Here is a 19,823-nt window from a genome sequence, read left to right on the forward strand (position 1 = left end):
GACAAAAGGGCAACCTGCATTGTGTAGGAATGACAACTCTGGTAACACGGAAAATAGAAAATATGCCCAGTGAATTTAGATAAAAATTTATTATGGAGGATTTTTACTACAGGCTAGGTGCCTGGATTTTATGCCTGTAAACCTAGCTACTCAGGAAGCTGCAATCTGAGGATCACAGTTCAAAGCCAGCCCAGCCAGGAAGTTAGCGTGACTGTTATCTCCAAGTAACCAGCAAAAAGCCAGAAATGAGATGGTGGATTCCTGGCTTGATAAATAAGTTGACAAATAAGTACATGAATAAATAAAATAAGAAACTCAGCCAGGTGAGGTGGCTCACACCTGCAATCCTAGCCACTCAGGAGGCTGAGATCTGACTATCTCTGTTCAAAGCCAGGCAAGGCACTAAAGAACATGAGACTCTTATCTACAATTAATAACTAGAAAATTGAAAGTGGGGCTGTGGCTCAAGGGTAGGATGGTATCCTGGAGTTGAAGAGCTCAGGGACAGCATCCAGGCCCAGAGATCAAGCCCACAGACAGACAAAAAACCAAAAACAACAAACAAAAAAATTTCAGATTTCAACCAGACTCTCAGAAAATTTTTCATTCTTGGCTTTTCAAATGATAATCTAAGAGTCAAGATCAAATTCAAAGTTTTGTCAGGAAAAATGTAGACTCAGAGTAAAAAATCTCAAGGATAGGTCTACAAATTACTCTGATTAAAAAAAAAAAAAAAACAAAACAAGAAAAACTTGAGGGCAATTCTTCAAGAACACTTGAGCAAAACCAAAAGGTCTCTAAACATTTCCATGCTTCAAATCTCTGTTACAGAGTAAAAGTTTCTGAGTCATCAGGGGTTTGCACACAACATTCTGAAAAAAATCCCCCTCAACTCCTCCCCCCCCAAAAAAAACTTGGGGGTGGAAGCTGGTGGCTCATGCCTGTAATTCTAGCTATTCAAGAGGCTGTGATCTGAGCATTGTAGTTCGAAGCAAGAGGACAAATCTGTTAGAATCTTATTTCCAGGAATCTTCTAGCAAAAAGTTTGTGCTAACCTTGCATGAAAAAGCCAGACAAAAACCAAAGATCTTTTTTTTTTTTTGCCAGTCCAGGGCTTGAGCTCAGGGCCTGAGCGCTGTCCTGGATTTTCTCAAGGCTAGAGCTCTACCACTTGAGCCTCAGCACCACTTCCGGCTTTTTTCTATGTGTGTGGTACTGAGGAATCGAACCCAGGTCTTCATGCATGCTAGGCAAGCACTTTAACCACTAGGCCAAACTCCCAGCCCAAGAACCAAAGATCTTGAGTTCAAGTCCCAGCACGGGTACAGATCAAACCAATAAAAAAGCCCAAATAAACACTCTTGTGGCATTTGTCCATTGGAGTGGATTGTAATTAGAAATGCAGAAAGCCACACAGTTTGTTTTTTTTTTTTTAAAGGAATTATATTAGTTTTCTACTTTGAAATAAGAGTTCAAACTTTCCTTTTCTTTCTCCCCACCCCCTCTTTTTCTTTCTTTATTTACAGGTGTGTCCTTTGTGTGCCTCAGTATAAAAGTGGTTACTTGAAACCATTGATAGGAGCTTTAGCCTTTGCTTACTCAGCACTGAGCTGCCTGCTGTGTAGACACAACAGTATCATTTAATAGTGATTAGAGTGTGAGTCTTTAAATCAGTGAAATTGATGTAACTGGTCCACTGAAAATTTATTTTTGTTTTTATTGTTGGGAATAAGTATATGAGTTTCGTTGCCCGTTAATTCACAAGTCCTCTATAATTTCTTTTTTCAGAACTGCTTTAAATTGTTTGTAGATGAAATAAATGCCATTTAAAAGATATAATTAAGGGGATAAGCTTGCTTAGGGTACATTGTATGGAATTATCACAATGAAATCCTGCCTGCTAGGAATGTATGCAGATGATAAGCGTAGCAAAAATTCTCAAAGAAAAGAAAGGTTGATCCAAAATAATGAAGACAGTTATACTAGATGTTGATTAAAGCAGTAACAAGGGATCTGAGCTACAAGTCTGTTGTCAACCCTCTTCTGTGACTTTTTGGTAAGTCTAGTGGAGAGTATGGGTCATGTTTCCTCTTCCTGACAGTCGTAGAGGAAGGGAGGGGTAGTATAAGCACTGGGCTCGGCCATTTCCTGTCTGCTGTTCCTTCCTATTATAGATGGATAGGCAAGAACCCTTTTGTGATGTTGCCTGCAAATGGGCCAAACAAACTTTCATGCTTGTAAACTTGCAGTTTGGTGGCTTTGTGTGTGTGTGTGTGTGTGTGTGTGTGTGTGTGTGTGTGTGTGTGTGTGTGTGTGTGTGTGTATACGCTGGAGCTTGAATTCGAACTGTTTGCTGTCTCTTAGTTGTTTTTGCTCAAGGCTATCATGCTACCCCTGGAACCACAGCTCCTTTTCCTGGCTTATTTTTATTTTTGGTGGTTAATTGGAGATAAAATTCTCATGGATACTTCTTCTCTGGCTGGCTTTGAACCATGATATTTAGATATCAGCCTCCAGAGTTGTGGGGATTGCAGAGGTGAGACATTGATTCTCAGCTTGGTTGGTAGTTTTAAAACAATTCAGACTCCTTAAAATCATACACTTTGTATTTGATACTCTGTAAGACTGAGTGTTCCTGTAACCTTCTGCAATGAGGAACACAATACCATCTCTTAGTCGGGTCTCCTGGGGGTTCCATTTAATGTAGCTGGAAAATGATTAGCTGTTTGCTTTTCATTTGCGAATGGTTTGTTTCTCAAATTAAATTGCATCTATCTTTTCTTCCTTCCTGTTGGCATTCTGATAATATGCTTCCTCGGTGCCTAATAAGCTTTTAGCTACACATAGACATACAGATACATGCATCCACATGCCTGTACATGCACTTAATATTATATATTCAGTACTCATAATACTCGCATAATACCATTTCTGTATATTAGTGGCTTTGGCATGACACACGCTTCCTATGTGAAAAAGCCTATGTTCATCACTTAACGTAGAATCAAGGGGCTCTGTTTGCTTAGTGCTTGAAATTATTTATGGATGGTTTTTCCCCCATCCCTTTAAGGGACAGAACTTTGTCTTGTTCTCCACAACAGCTGGAGCAAGTAGCATGATGTCTGACACATACTAAGTGCTCAATAAAGTATTTGCAGAACACTGGCTGAATGCTTAATTGCTAAACAAGGTGTAATTGGCTGTCTCCCACAATTTTGGGAATTTAATATAGAGCAGCTTAAATGCTGGAATGCTCAAATCACAAAGCCAGTGCTAGTTATTAAAGGGAGACAGGCATAGTGGTTTGTGCAAGAGTCAGGGCTTGAACTCAGGGCCTCCAGCTCTCACTCGGCGATGTTTGCTCATGGCTGGGGATCTACACTTACTTGAGCCATAGCTCAAATCTGGAATTTTGCTGGTTACTTAGAGTTGGAGTTTGGGAGACTATAGCTGTGCTGGCTTTGTATATGTTCTTCTAGGTCTCAGCCTCTGTGGCAGCTAGTATTATAAGGTTCAACTATTAGACCCATAGGGTTTTTTAAAATCTTTATTTATTGTATTTTATTGTTGGGATAATGTATAGAGGAGCTATAGGTAATGGGTGCATTACTTCTTGAACTTGATACCCCTTCTCATGTTTTTGCCCCCCTTTCCCTCTCTTCACCACTCCCAATCATCTTGTTTTCCCCTTCCCTATTTCAAATAAACAAATAAACACACACACACACACATATATATATATATATATATATATAAAATACCAGGTCATAAGGTTTTGAGAATTATTCTCTTTAATGGGTTACAAAGTGTAACAAGATGTTTTAGGGTGCTGGATATGGTTCCAAGTTAAAATCAAATGTGAAGCTCTGGATATAATCATTAGCATTGCCAAACAATAAGAATTTTATATAAGTTGAAATGGGCCATGTATATATGTCGAGTTATATATATATATATGTGTGTGTGCATATTGATATATGCATATTGTGATATATGTATATTGATATGTGTGTATTGATATATATATATATATATCAGCATACACACACTTAATATTATACATGAAAGTGTAGGGGCTGGGAGTTTGGCCTAGTGGTAGAGAAAGTCTAATTTTAACTTAGATTTATTTCTGTTTTTTTAATAGGTGAAAATCTTACTTATATAAGTAGCTGTTAATAAATGCCAATAATTTTTTTTTAACAACTATTCTTGTTATCTTGGAATACTTTCCAATGAGAAGTAGTAACTCATGTTTAAACCCCTTGAGATCATGACTCTGTGACCAGCAAAGCAAACAATCAAAAAATAAACCAAAACAAAACCCCCAAGAGCAATAGTTCTTTTGCAAGACCTTAGACAGCTCTAGAAGAACCTCCTTTAGGCCTGCTTCCTCATGTTTTACTTGGAGAATCTAAGAGCAGAAAGGCTCCAGAGCTCATCCAAGCAAGTGCAGTTAGTGGAGAGAAAGAGTGTTCCTCAGTTTCCCAGGTTCCCAGTGCAGAGCCTGATTCAGTGAGTGATCATACAGGTCAGAGTTAGTCTTGGAATAAGCCCCTTCGTGTAAAGTAGGACTTTGAGAATGGGAAGTGGTGTAGAAGTTACTTCTGGTGGTTAAACAGCACTGCAGGGCTTCAAATAGTGTAGCCACACAGTTTCTCTTCTAGGGAGCATCTGAGCTTTGACTTTGACTAATGGGAAAGCACCAGCCAAATGCACGGACAGCTCTTTTATTTGCTTTGGCAACACCCTTTAATGTCTCTCCAGTCTAAGGAGAGACAGGAAACAAGGAACTGTCACTAAGCGAGCTGGGCCAGTATCCCAGAGTGTTTCAATTTTTTTTCTTCTCTATAATCCATGGTAAGAAACACATTTTTTTTTCTCCCCCTCTGGTCCTGGGGCTTGAACTCTGGGCCTGGGTGTTGTCTCTGAGCGCTTCAGCTCAAGGTTACCACCCTACCCTTGAGCCACAGCGACACACCTGGTTTTCTAGTGGTTAATTGGAGATAAAAGTCTCAAGGACTTTAGTACCTGGGCTGGCTTTGAACTGCAATCCTCAGATCTCAGCCTCCTGAGTAGCTAGGATTACAGGCGTGAGCCGCTGTGTCCAGCTAGAAACACATTTTATATTACAGATGCATACACACACACACACACACACACACACACACACACACACACTCCAGTCACTTACATGTATAATTGAAACCAAAGGTCATGAGACAATTTTACCTAACACTGGGGGAAGTACACTGACAACTGACACTGGGTGACACTGGCCTTTTTTTTTTTTTTTTTTCCTGTTGGTCATGGGGCTTGAACTCAGAGCCTCAGCACTATCCCTGAGTTCTTGTGTGCGCTCACAGGAGTGTGTGTGTGTGTGTGTGTGTGTGTGTGTGTGTGTGTGTGTGTGTTTTGTGTGTTTTGCCAGTCCTGGGCTGCCTGAGCACTGTCCTTGGGCTTTCTCAAGGCTAGTGCTCTACCACTTGAGCCATAGCAACACTTCTGTCCTTTTCTGTGTATGTGTTACTAAAGAATTGAACCCAGGACTTCATGCATGCTAGGCAAGCACTCTACCACTAAGCCACATTTCCCTGAGTTCTTATGCTCAAAGCTAGTGCTTTATCACTTTTGAGCTGTGGATCTATTTCTAGTTTTCTGGTGGTTAAATTAGAGATAAAAAGTCTCAGAGCCAGTCAGGTGGGGTGGTTCATGTCTGTAATCCTAGCTACTCAGGAGGCTGAGATCTGAGGATCAAGGTTCAAAGCTAGCCCGAGCACAAAAGCACCTAAGACTCTTATCTCCAATTAACCTCTAGAAAATGGGAAGTGGGGCTTGGCTCAAGGGCAGGATGATAGCCTTGAGATGAAGAGCTCAGGGACAGTGCCCAGGCCGAGTTCAAACCCCATGACTCACAAAAAAAAAAACAAAAAAAAGAAAAGTCTCAGAGCCTCTCCTGCCTGGGCTGGCTTTGAACCATAATCTTTAGATGTCAGTCTCCTGAGTAGCTAGGTTTACAGGCATGAGCTGCCACAGCCCATCTCTTGACAACTAGTATTTTATCATCTTTACCAATTAAATTAGTTTTGCCAGTGGCTCTTGAATTGTGACCTCTATTTTGCAAAATAACCATTGGAGAATCTCCTTGCTGTGCTTAGATCCAACAGATGTTTTTTAGAGGATCTTTTTTGGCACCAAATGCACAGGTGCATTTTGGTGCATGTAGGTAACTCTACAACTAAAGTAACAAATGGCAAGTTTTCTGAATATCTTGGAGGCTCCTGTCCAGATAGGTATCTGACTCAGGTGGTTTTGTTTTAGTTCACACCTGATTCTTAGGAAAAGTGACTTCATTTTAAGTGCTTGAATCAAATTATAAATTAGATTTATTTGTTTTTTGTGTGCCCAGGTACTGAGGCTTGAATTCATGGCCTGGAGCTCTTGCTTAGTTTTTTTCCCTCTCTAGTCTAGGTCTCTGCCACTAGAAGCGTACGTCTTTTTGCTGGTTAATTGGAGATAGAGCTCTCCAGTTTGTCTGCCTGGGCTGGCTTTGAAACTGAATCCTCAGATCTCAGCCTCCTGAGTAGTTAGGATGACAGGCGCGAGCCATTCCCTCTCCTCTCATTTAGCTTTTCCTTTGACTTGCTGTGCTGTGTTCCGATTTCTCTCAGGCTTCTCCCTTCCTCTCAGTGCAATTAAGATGTGCAGGTATTTAGTTGGAGACAACTGAGCCTGCCCTTGGGTTGGCTCAGATCAATGGGCTGAGCCTGATTTGCTTTGTAGTGTCTCAGTGGGCTCAGTCTCTACCTTTTTTTTTTTTTAGGCGAAACTAGATAATCCCGTATTTACTGCAAAGCTCTGGCTCTTACACTTTTTGTTTACAAGGGCTTTGGGGTTGTATAATTTTAATGTATATTAATTTTGCTTAAAAATTTCTTTTGACTTGATATAATGAGTCAAATTGTGCCTTTCCCACCACTGTGGAAAATGGATTGAGTCATTAAAAATACTCTCCATGTCCATGTATTACTTTCTGACATTTATTATTATTATTATTAGTAGTAGTAGTAGTACAGTTGATACTGTGGCTTGAACTTAGGGCCTGAACTCAGTTTCTTAGCTTTTCACTTAAAGGTGACACTCTACCACTGAAGCAACAGTTCCACTTTTGCTAGTTAATTGGAGATAGGAGTCTCATAGGCTTTTGTGCCCAAGCTGGCTTTGAATCGCAATCCTCACATCTCAGCCTCTTAAGTAGCTAGGATTAGAGGTGTGAGCTACCAGCTCCTGGTCCAGCTCTGAAATTTCAAAACAAGAACCGTGCCTCATATAAAGTTTGCTGTGTGTTTAGTTAGTTTCAGAAGGGCTCTTATGCTAATAAACTTACATTGTGTATGTATTTGTAAGCTACTAAATTTCCTTGTTAATACCAGGACCCCTGTGTTTCTTAATTTTCTTTCTGTCCTTTGGCCTTGTCTGTCTTCCCCAGACCTCACCCCAAGTGCTTTTGGGCCTATGAATATTCATTATGGAATCTCAGGGTTTTTTTTTATGGTCAGAAATATAGAAAGTAAGCAAAGTCATGGTTAACAAAAGTACACTGCCTGGCTGGGAAAGTATAGCCTCAGCTTCAAAGAAATATTTTGGGTTGCTGCAGTACCCAATAGAATTATTTAGTAGGGAGTAACATTTGTGGTTTACAGTTTCAGACTAATAAGCAGACAGGCAAGCGTCTCCATGTGAAGATACATGCTGTGCCATGAATCAGACTTATAATTCTTCCAAGAGTGGGTGTGTGAGTCACTGAGTGGGCTTGCTTTGGGAAATTTCTTTTTAATTTAACACCTTGGACAAACTTTTCCTGATGTTTTCTCTCTAATTTGTTTTCCTTGCCCACTTGCTGCGCCCAGCTGTGCACTTTCTCATTTCCTTACCACTTCATGGAGAGCGAGGTTTGATGGTGGCTTTTCTTCCCTTTTTTTTTCATTAAGTGTGCCCACTATCACCTAAAGAGCTCCTGGCACCGACTTGCTTTGCAATCTCTCCCTTGCTGAATGAGTGCCTGGAGTAAGGATGACTCCTTACCTATATACCTGCCTCCTCAGTACCCCCTCCATGCCCCACAGAGCTCTTTCTCTCTGCTCATAAAGAATGAACAAGATACAGAAACCTCACTGGAGGGAGCTCAGATTTCCAGTGGCGACTCATTTGCACGTAAGAAATGATTCAGCCAGGTGCTGGTGGCTCACACCTGTGATCATCGCTACTCAGGAAGCTAAGATCTGAAGATCTTAGTTAAAAGGCAGCCCCGGCAGAAAAAAATCTATGAGACTCTTATCTCCAATTAACCACCAAAAAAAAAGCTGAAAGTAGAAGTGTGGCTCAAGTAGTAGAGTGCCAGCCTTGAGCAAGAACGAAAAGAAGAAAAAGCTAAGGAACAGTGCTTACGACCTGAGTTCAAACCCTAGTACTGGCACAAAAAACCCAAAGCCAAGCAACCCTACCTCCATTCCTCCCTCCCCCACAACTCAAGGTCTTCATACTTATCTCTGGTCACCCAGGTCTGAGCTTCAGTGCTTTTGCTTTGAAATCAGCTGCTTGTGAAGCTGCCTGGGAACAAACAGACTCATTCTGTTTGACTATGTTAATAATATTATAACTATTGTCTCTTCTGGAATTGGAGAAATTGGAAGTCTGTGTTGAGAGAATCCATCTTATTCCCTTTAGAAGTAGTTGGAATTTTGAGAGAAGTTCCTATTGCCTGTGCCTGCCAGTGAATTGGGATTGTGGCAGCAGACGATATGTTTTATCCAGAGTCCACTGTTAAATTCCATTTTTTTCTGGGGAAAAGAAGATGATTGGGAAGGGGGGTGGGGGAGGGGACAAAAACACGAGAAGGAGTATCAATGTACAAGAAGTAATGCGCCTACTACCTGAGAAATGTGACTGTAACCCCTCTACACATTAGCCCAACCATAAAATTTAAAAAATTTCATTTTCCCCCCTTAGAGACACATCTCTAATAGGTGATAGCTTAAGTGTTAGAGCTGCCTTGAGAAACTAAACTCAGGACTAGCATACCTATAATCCTAGTTACTCAGGAGGCTGAAATCTGAGAATTACAATTCAGAATCAGCCTAGGCAGGAATGTTTATAGTCTCTTATCTCCAGTTAACACCAGAAAACTGGAAGTGAAGCCATGGTTCAAAGTAGTAGAGTGCTAGCCTGAACAAAAAAGCTCAGGGACAGCACCCAGGCCCAGGAGAGGCAGATGGAGCAGAGCCTGTTGCACTGGGCAGGAGACTTGTTGGTTGGGTAAAAGTGACTTACTTGTTATAGTTCTGTTTGTGGCACTAAGTAGGCTAAGGAATTAAGGAGAACTTGGTCACTTAAGAAGACTTTTGCACACTTAGGAGCCATTACTCTGTTATCTCAGACAATCCTGTCATGTTTGAACAGTTAAAGTTAATGCACAGAAAAATGTCCACAGAATCCTTTCTGCAAATACCTGACTACCAGGCAAACTCCTGTTTCTCTTGCATTCTCTAAGCAACAATTCTTTGGTAAATACTGCAAGAGAGCAACCAGTTCCTTGTTGGTGCCCATTGTATGTTTTCTATTCTGAAGTTCCAAGAGGAGTAGTAGCTTACAAGTTAGTCTTATGACATGCTAGGCCTGAGATTTAGTTCACATTACAGAGGTCTCTGTCTTAATCAATCTACAAATAACTTAAAATTGGTAAAAAGAAGAGAAATACAGTTGGCAAATAAAAGTAAAATTTTATTTTACTACTTTCTTTTTTTCAGATAAGATTTTCTAGGCTGGTTTCTAATTCATAATTCTTCTTCTTCAGCGCTTCTGATTACTGACACTACGGGTGTGAATAGCCATGCACAACATCTTAATTTTAAGACCAATGTTACTTGAAGTTCCTTAGGTATATGTGCTTATTACAAGCATGAGTATTTTTTTTTTTGCCAGTCCTGGGTCTTGAACTCAGGGCCTGGGCACTGTCCTTGGGCTTTCTCAAGGCTAGAGCTCTTCCACTTTGAGCCACATCCCCATTTCTGGCTTTTTTCTATGTATGTGGTACCGAGGAATCGAACCTGGGACTTCGTGCATGCTAGGCAAGCACTCTACCACTAGGCCACACTCCCAGGTCTCCTGTCGCCTCCTTGCAGAAGGCCATAGGTCGCATGAGTTCTGTAAATTGTTGGCAAATGGCTTTCTTAGGTTCCATTCTGTCTCTATTTGGAAGTCTTCCTCCCAGAAAGTTTTTGACTTTACTTTCTTTCCCAATATTTTCTTCCAATTACTGTCTGGAAATCTATTTCCTTTCATGCTTTGGTAGTATATTTTGCTTAAGATTGAGGAAAGTTATGCATTCTCAAGTAGCATTCAGTGTAGCGTTCGTTTCAGTAGCATTCATAATCATTCAAGGCTCATTTAGAGTTATCAAAACTTCTTCATCTATTTCCTCCTGAGTTCCTCCCTTCCCAACCGCCGCTGGTCCTGGGGCTTGAACTCAGGGCTTGTGTATTGTTCCTGAGCTTTATTGCTCAAGGCTAGTACTCTACCACTTGAGCCATAGCTTCCATTTTGGGTATTTTTTTGGAGTAAGAGTCTCATTGGCTTAACTGCCCAGACTGTCTTCCAACCCCATCCTCACATCTCACCCTCCTGATAGCTAGGATGACAGGCATGAACCCCAGTGCCAAGCTTTCTTCTGTCTTTCTAATGTCTTTTCTGAAGTATTAGTGCTGAATAAACAAACACAACCAATTTCCTTAATTAGCTTACTTTTAGCATCTAGCTTTCAACTTGGTATTTTCTGTTACATCTTACTTTAGATATACTATTTCAGTGCTAATGTGAGACATATATACTTTTATTTTTTTGATTAGCCTAGGAAACGAATAATCTTCAACATTTTTACTTCTGGAAAAATCTTCTCAGAATTGGAAACAGTATCTTTACAAATGAACTGTGGACTGCAGTTCATTAGCAAATTAGGTAATTTTTATAGTTAGTAATAGGTGTTAGTAGGATTTCATGTTCACCCGTGATCTTTTAGAGTGACTCTGTCATCAGCTTTATCATAAAAAATAGTGTTTTTGGAGCTGGGACCTGGTGGCTCAAACCTGTAAACCTAGCTCCTCAGAAGGCTGAGATCTGAGGACCATGATTTGAAGCCAGTTTGAATAGGAGAGTCTATAAGACTATTTCCAATTAACCACAGAACAGCTTCCCTTCCCTCTGTGCTATATCCTAACAGCACTGTGCCTGCTTGTGTGGAATGAGGGAGGGACTTGGGTGTTGGGAGCAGATGCTTTCTCCTTTAGCAGAGGGATTTAAACATCTGTGTACTGAGTCTGTTGGTCTTGGTGTTTGCTTGGTTTGCTTTATATAGGGTCAGGCTAGCTCACTGACACACTAACTTAAGATGTCTGTTCTGGAGCTTGGACTTGTCTGTGGCAGAAAAGATCTATCTTATCACTGAGGCAGAGCTAGTAAGAGATGTATATTTGTCCTGGTTGGAACTGTCACTTCTGGGAAGATAGCTTTTCAGGCTGATTATGAAAATTGTGGTTCCCATCAAATTCATCAAGTTAAATGGGAAGACATACATGGCTTAATGATGTCTGCAATTGGCCTAAATTACCCATCAAAGAGCTTTGCCTGGTTTCTTGGTGATTATGGAATGAAGATGTGGGCTGGATGATTTCTCTACTAAATAAATGGAGTCCATGCTGGACATCAGTGGTTCATGCCTGTAACCCTAGCTGCTTAGGAGCTGCTTAGCTTAGGAGGCTGAGATCTGAGGGTTACAGTTAGAAGGCAGCCTGGGCAGGGAAGTCCATGAGCGCCCCTGCCCCCCCACACCACCTCTCGTGGATCATGGGGCTTGAATTTTGGGTCTGGGCACCATCCCTGAGCTCTTTAGCTCAAAGCTTCTCCACTACTTTTGAGCCACAGCCCCACTTCCTGTTTTCTAGTGGTTAATTGGAAATAAGAGTCTCATGTTCTTTAGTCCCCAGCGTTCCATGAGACTGTTATCTCTAATAAATTACCCAAAAGCCAAAAGTAGAGCTGTGGCTCAAATGGTAGAGTGCTAGCTTTGAGTAAAAGAAGCTCAGGTACAGTGCCCAGGCCTGTACTGACATAAATGAATGAATGAATGAATGGAGGAGAATAATCTATTGCTCATCATCTGTATTATCAAACTCTAGCTTCAAAATAAATCACATGAGCATATTGCAGAGCAAACAGAATCTCACATGGAAAGCTCAGTCATTTCTAGACTTCTCAAAAGGAGGCCAGCGTCAGTGATGGAGACAGAGTTCCAGCGCCCAGTTCTGCCTTTCTTCTGTAATTAACCTGTTTCCCTCTTTGTTAAGCTTTGAATCATTCTATAATTTGCTGACCTCATCATTTGTGCTTCCGAGTAGCCTTGGAGAACAGGAAGAGTGACTTACTTCCCTTTACAATGTGATCAGCCAGAGTCCATAGTACCTTTTCATGCTGCCTTCATTAGGCCATTTAAAATAGACAGGTTGATATATAGGTTCCAATCAACAGTGGCATTTTGGTTTGTAACCACATGTACCCATTTAATTTGCAATTGTTCAATGTTGAGCATGTCTATTTCTGTGAGAAGAACCAAAGTACATTGTGCATTCACAGATGCATGTCGTTTCAGGACTTTTTTTTCCTCTTGTTAAAAATTATCATATTGAATGCGATATTGTTTTGTTAGTCATTGAATGTAATGGAAGGAAATGATCAAGAAGTAAAAGGTTGCTAAACATAAACGAGGTAAACATTTTTGCTTGTGCTTGTTTATGGCAATTAAGATTCAATGACGTCTACTGGAGAAAGCGGATTTTAAATCAGGCACCTTGACATTTAAGGAGTCTGAGAATTAAGTCCCAGGAGTGAAAAGAAAGACTTTAACTCTTATTTCCTCTCTGTCTCCCATGTTCTCTTGTTAGGGTTTTATGTTTTAGCTCTTTGTAGTTTTTTTTTTGTTTGTTTGTGTGTGTTGCCTGTCCTGGGATTGAACTCAGGGTCTGGGTGCTGTCCCTGAGAATTTTGCTCAAGGCTAGCCCTCACTTGAGCCACAGCTCCACTCCTCACTTTCATTTTTATTTTTCCAGAAGTTCATTGGAGATAAGAATCGCATGGACTTTCCTGCCCAAGTTGGCTTTGAACTGAGATCTTCAGATTTCAGTCTTTTGAGTTGCTAGGATTCTGGGTGTGAGGTCACTGGTGTCCATCTCAAATCCCAGAGTTTCCACAGATCTGTGGCAGATATAATATTGAGGATCAGAGGAACTGGAGACTAGCCTCATTATCCTTACAGTCTACTTGGGAGAAGCATAGCATCGAAGTGGAAGAAGCCACATCGGAGCTCTGGCTTCCTTTGCAGGGGGTTCAAGGAAGGGGAGGAGAGGAGCATCTCAGGGCTGCCATGGTGAAGTGGGCTATGGTCCATCCTGGACCTGGACTGTCTCTCTGTATGTGTCCTTGTAGTCCAGTAGGTCATCAGTCTGCAAGGGCTCCTTGTGTCACCAGCCCATGTGCAGGTTCCTATAAAGATTGCAAACAGGAAATAAATCAAGCATGTGTTTGACAGAATTGCAGCCATACTGGAGATGTGTCTTCTCTCCTGGCTCACACTGGCTGCCTTTTATGAGGTGTTGGGAGTGGAGGGAGGAGGGAGGGCAAAGACCTGGATATGGCCTTGACTCCCCCAGTACTTTCTATAAATAAGCAAGTAGAAATTGTAAGAGCCAGAGCTTTTAATTTCACTTTATTGTATTGTATTTTTTTGTGGGCTGTTCTTGGGGTTTGAACACAAGGCCTTCGTGCCGTTTCTGAACATTTTTTCTTTTTTGCCAGTCTTGAGGCTTGATCTCATGGCTTGGGCACTGTCCTTGAGCTTCTCTTTTGTCTGTCTGTCTCTCTCTCTGCCTTCTATAGTTGATTGATCTGGTTCTTTTGTAGCATTTCCATGCTGTCACATTGGTTTTCCAGAAATTTCTTTGTTGGAGAAATTTGAGTCAGAAATGGTTGGAAGGACAATTTTAATCTCTTATGTCTGTGTCCCTATGTCAGTGCCCTACTGGGAGACTATTCTCAGCATTTGTTTCCTCTTTTTTAAAACAAGTGAAATATTGCACAAATAGTAGGAAATCAACTGCCACGATGGAAGAAAGCAAAGTTGACTTCTCTAGTATTTTTCATTTTGCAAATAACAAAATGTAAGTGGGATTACTGTATAGGCATAGGTTTTTTGTAAAATGCAAGTGTGTTGTATTTTGATGCCAAGTTTTTTTTTTTTTTTTTTTTTTTTTTTTTGCCAGTCCTGGGCTTGAGCTCAGGGCCTGAGCACTGTCCTTGGATTTTCTCAAGGCTAGAGCTCTACCACGTGAGCCTCAGCACCACTTCCGGCTTTTTTGTATGTATGTGGTACCGAGGAATTGAACCCGGGTCTTTGTGCATGCTAGGCAAGCACTTTAACCACTAGGCCAAACTCCAGGCCCTAAGTTTTTTTTTTTTTTTAATAAAGAAAATAGCATCTAGTATTGTGGCTTGAAGAAATATCCCCAGGGGTGATGATCAGGAAAGTTATGAGTCTGGCTTAGAATTCTATATTAAGTTACTTGTTGCTTTATGAATCACCAATTGTGTATCTGTGAGATTACATTATCTGAGTACTGAAATAGAATTATAAATTCCAAGATACTTCTGAAAATTTCATCTAGTATTGTCTATAGGCCTTAAGGAATCATTAGAAGTATTTGCAGATAAAGTCTAAGAGCATCTTACTTAACTTCCCATGTTGATTACTCTTCTAGAATATTAATACCTATTTGATATTTGATAGCTTGTCCATATTGTGCACACACATTTTCCATGTGATGTGCTAAGTACTGTCATGCTCATTTATGTGTAGACTCCAATTGCTTTAAGGGATAGGTATACTTAAAGAAATATGGTGTCATGTATAGCAGTTAAGTGAGAGGAAGACTAATTGAAATTTAGGCAATATAAACAATGCAAAGTATATTGGCATGTGATATTCGAACTTTTCTTATTAAATATTTTGTATTTATTAAATAAAAAGTTCCTGTCTCTGAATAGTATATGCTAGAATCTTGGCTCTCAAGAATCATGTAATTAAGAAATGGAATCAAATTTGAAATTGGATAGCGAATGGGGGAAAACCAAGATGGGGGGTTGGGGGAGGGACCAAGACATGTGAAAGGGTATCAATGTATGTGAATTAATGCACCTTCTATCTGGCAAATAGCATGTAACCCTTTTATTAATTACAATAAAAATATTAAAAAACAAGAAATGGAATCAAACCGAGAAATGGTGGCCCAGCCATATAACCCGAGAGGATGGAGATTTGAGGCCAACATGGGCAAAGAGGCCATAAGAGCTCTTCTCAACCAATAAGTATCTGGTTGTGGTAGTTTGCACATGTCATCTGAGCTATCAGGTGATTGAGATCTGAGGATTATACTTTGAAGCCAGGCTGATTTGAGATTCTAATTTCCAGTTCACCAGCCAAAAGCTGGAAGTGGGAGCTTGGCTCAAATGGTATAGTGCCTGTTTTGAGGGAAAAAAGCCAAGGGAGACTGCAAAGCCCTAAGTTCAAGCTCCCTCTCCCCAAGCACAAAATGATAAAGGCAAAGCATGACATGCATCTGTCATTCCAGCTACAATGAGAAGCGCCATTCTAGCTACAGTGAGAAGCACTGTTCACTTTGGCTATGGGAAAGCACAAAACCCTATCTCAAAAGTAACTAGGATAAAAAGGGCTGGAGGTATAACTTAAGTGGTAGAGTACCTGCCTACCACATGCAATGAAAAAGAGGAAGAGGAAGAGGAGGAGGAGGAGGGGGTGGTGGAGGAGGAGGAGGAGGAGGAGGAAGAGGAAAAAAAGAAAAACTTCCAATACTGCCAAAGGAAGAAACAAAGTGGGTAGGGTGGGAATAATGGAATTTGTGTTACCAGACATCAAAGCCAATTAAGGAGAAAAAAAAGCCATTCATGCTCAGTTAAAAATAAGAAAGCACTTGTTAAGTATTTTTATTGAGGAGGTTTTTAAGGCTTCCTGGCTAGGGAAGGGTACTTTTATAGAAGAGATGCACAAGTACCACCCAGTAAATTGCAGTGGTACCAAGTATGTGCATGCAGATTTGAGCTGTGTCAATCAAAAGTCTGGGAAACTTTTCCCACTGGATTTCTAGATTCTACTAACTCATGACAAATACCCAGTAGCTAGCTAGTATGAAGTATCTATCCATTTCTCCCTTAAAAGTAGAAAAAGAAAAACTGGACTATTTACAAGATGCTTTCAGCTTTGTTTCATTCTAAAAAGATTTTTAGAAACATTAGAATATCTAGTAAACTTTCAATATCAAAAATGTAGACTTTGGGGCCATGAGTTCGGCCTAGTGGTAGAGTGCTTACCTCGCATGCACAAAGACCCAGGTTCGATTCCTCAGTACCATGTACATAGAAAAAATCTGGAATGGTGCTGAGATTCAAGTGGTAAAGCTCTAGCCTTGAGAAAGCCCAAATACAGTGCTCAGGCCCTGAGCTCAAGCCCAGGACTGGCAAAAAACAAAACATAGACTTTATTTTTTAGAAAACAAAACTTTAACATTTTTTAACTAGTTAACTTCACATAAAAAAAAAAAAAGAAAGCAAGTGTGAAGCCAGGTACTGGTGGTGACTCATGCCTGTAATCCTAGCTACTCAGGAGGCTGAGATCTGAGCATTTGAAGCCATCCTGGACAGGAAACTGTGAGACTCTTAACTCTAACAGACTGCTTAGAAGAACCTAGAAGTGGTTCTGTGGTTCACGTAATAGAATATTAGCCTTGACAAAAGAAGTTCAAGGACAGCTCCCAGGCCTGAATTCAAGCCCCAGGACTGGCATGAAGAAGAAGATAGGAGAGGAGGAGGAGGAGGAGGAGGAGGAGGAGGAGGAGGAGGAGGAGGAAAGAAAGAAAGAAAGAAAGAAAGAAAGAAAGAAAGAAAGAAAGAAAGAAAATGTGTAGAGCATGTTTATATAAAACCCATGGATAGTAAAGAATACTGTAGAACATACTTCCCTCTCCCTTTCTACCTCCTTTTCAGCCCAATTCCTGAGACAACTGTTAACAGGTGGAATTTATTGAACTTAAAAACCAAGTATAATAACATTTAGGGACTTGGAAAATTTTTTCCAGATATTGTGTGTGTGTAGCTAGATATAGATATCATTCTTTTTCTGGTTGGTTATGGGGCTTGAACTCAGGGCCTGGGCACACTGTCCCTGGAGCTTCTTTGCTCAAGGCTGTCACTTTATCACATGAGGCACAGAACCCCTTCCAGATTTTTCTGAGTAGTTTTTTGGAGATGAGTCAAACAGACTTTTCTGCTTAGAACTTCTGGGCTCTGATCTCAGCCTCTTGAGTAGCTGAGATTACAGGCATATGACACCACAACTGGTATTTCCAGAGTTTTAGAGTTAGATTTGTGCAAATTTGAGCCCCATCAGAGTGCAACAATGCAAGTTTGGATAATTTCTTTACTTTTTCAGAGCTTTAGCTTTCTTAATAGCAAAGTCAGTGAATGTGTACATCAATCAGGCCCAGTTTGTCTCTTTTCCCTCTGTGCTTTTTTTTAAATTAGGCAACATGGCTAGGAATCTATATTGTATTTCCCCCACTCCCCCCCAATAGTGGGATTTTGTTTTTGAGTGGCTTTGCATGCAGGTCTTAGAATATTTTCCTACTCTCACTAATTAGCTGCCTTCAGGTGGTAAAAGACCATCTTGTGAAAGGAAATCTAGCTGGTATTTAGATGGCTTTTGTTGGGGTTCACTTTGCACTCATTCATAATTTAGTACTGGGATAAAAATAAGAACGCTCTCATGTGACAGTGTGAGAACATGGGTCATGTGTGCTAAGCATGAAGGTAGGATGCTGGCAGAGCTCTGTAGGTGCCAGGGTAAAGAAATATCTTCTGGAAGCTTCTGACTCCCTGTAGTAGAACCATAGCTTCCAGGTGGAAGGGACTTAAACATAATTGCATGCATGGAGGGAAATGGGTTTTGTCTTTTCAAAGGCTGTTGTCTAAGTGTTAATTATTGAATGCAAACACAAGCTTTTCCTTTTAACAGCCAGAGTCAGCCTTGGACACTGTAGCCTTTTTAGCTTTGAGCAATCACTGCATTAGAACCAGCTTTGCTATGCTCACCCATTAGGGCGCTCTAAAACCACACAGTGAAAATAGTCCTCAAGGCTAAGGTTGACCTCAGTGGAGTTTATAGTTATTCGAGTTGCAAGGACAGTTGTAATTCTCTGTAGAACTATATCCACATTAGTGGTGTGTGTGTGTGTGTGTGTGTGTGTGTGTGTGTGTGTGTGTGTGTGTGTGATAGAGAGAGAGAGAGAGACAGACAGACAGACAGACAGACAGACAGACAGTACTGGAGCCTGACCTCAGAGCCTTATACTTTAGCTTTATCCCACTTGAGCCACATTTTCACTTCTGAAGTTTTTCCTGCTTGATCAGAGATTAGAGTTTTTTCAGTTTTCTTCCTGTGCTGGCTTTGAACTGGAATTCTCAGATTTCAGCCTCCTGACTAGTTAAGATTATGAGCCACCATGTCTGGTTACAGCATATATATATGTGTGTGTGTGTGTGTGTGTGTATATATATACATATATATATATATATATATATATATTTTTTTTTTTTTTTTTTTTTTTGCCAGTCCTGGGCTTGAGCTCAGGGCCTGGGCACTGTCCTTGGATTTTCTCAAAGCTAGAGTTCTACCACTTGAGCCTCGGCACCATTTCTGGATTTTTTTTCCTATGTATGTGGTACCGAGGAATTGAACCCAGGTCTTTGTGCATGCTAGACAAGCACTCTACCACTAGGCCAAACTCCCAGCCCTACAGAAGTATTTTTTAAATTAATTAATTAATTACTTTTCTCCAGTCCTGGGCACTATCCTTGGCTTTCTCAAGGCTAGCACTCTACCACTTGAGCCACAGAACCATTTTGGTATGTGGTACCAAGGACTCGAACCTAGGACTTTGTGCTGCTAGGCAAACACTCTACTACTAGGCTATGCTCCCAGCTCCTACAGCAGTACTTTGTAAAGTCAATAGATTTCTGATGTCGGTTTTTTTCCTTATTGGTTCTCTCTCTCTCTCTCTCTCTCTCTCTCTCTCTCTCTCTCTCTCTCTCTCTCTCTCTCTCTCTCTCTCTCTGTGTGTGTGTTTATCAGACCTTCCTTTCACTTGCCAAATTCATACAAAGCTAGTAAAGTCAGATGTGCTTTTTAAAAAATCTATTTTAATATTCTTTCCTTGGGAAAATTAGAATGAATTGCTTTCCAGTTCTGGTATTATTATTATTAATAAGTAAATATGTGTGATGCATTGCTAGTGGATTGACCTGAAGCTCAAAGAAGCTTTGTAAATAGAGTGAGAAATCCTACTTTTACAAAGTTCAATCTCTGCCATTCTTGCAATTGAAATGCATCAGATTTTGATATTGGGCCATATTAAGGAAATACTGCCATGATTCTAAGTAGCGAGGATGTTAAGGATTAAATTAGATTGAAACTCTAGATGAAACTGACCAAGGTCCTCAGCCCAGAAATAAAACATTTAATTGCACTTGGACTAAACCCAAAGTTTCCCTGTTGTTATGGGGCCCTTCTCATTCTGCCCACAGCTACACTGCACACCCATCCCTCCCTCCTACTTCTCTTGTCCTCCTGACTCTGCCTCTTCCTCTGTGTCCAC

The 19,823-nt window shown here is 40.6% G+C and overlaps 1 protein-coding gene across 4 annotated transcripts in view; it reads left to right on the forward strand.

Annotated features, from left to right (window-relative positions):
* Positions 1 to 19,823, forward strand: part of Cdc14a (cell division cycle 14A) — a 152,396-nt gene that overhangs the window by 38,224 nt on the left and 94,349 nt on the right. The window lies entirely within an intron of this gene.

The sequence above is a fragment of the Megascapheus bottae genome, chromosome 6 (genome assembly GCF_031878675.1).
Source record: "Megascapheus bottae isolate mThoBot1 chromosome 6, mThoBot2.hap1, whole genome shotgun sequence".
Lineage (NCBI taxonomy): Eukaryota > Metazoa > Chordata > Mammalia > Rodentia > Geomyidae > Megascapheus > Megascapheus bottae.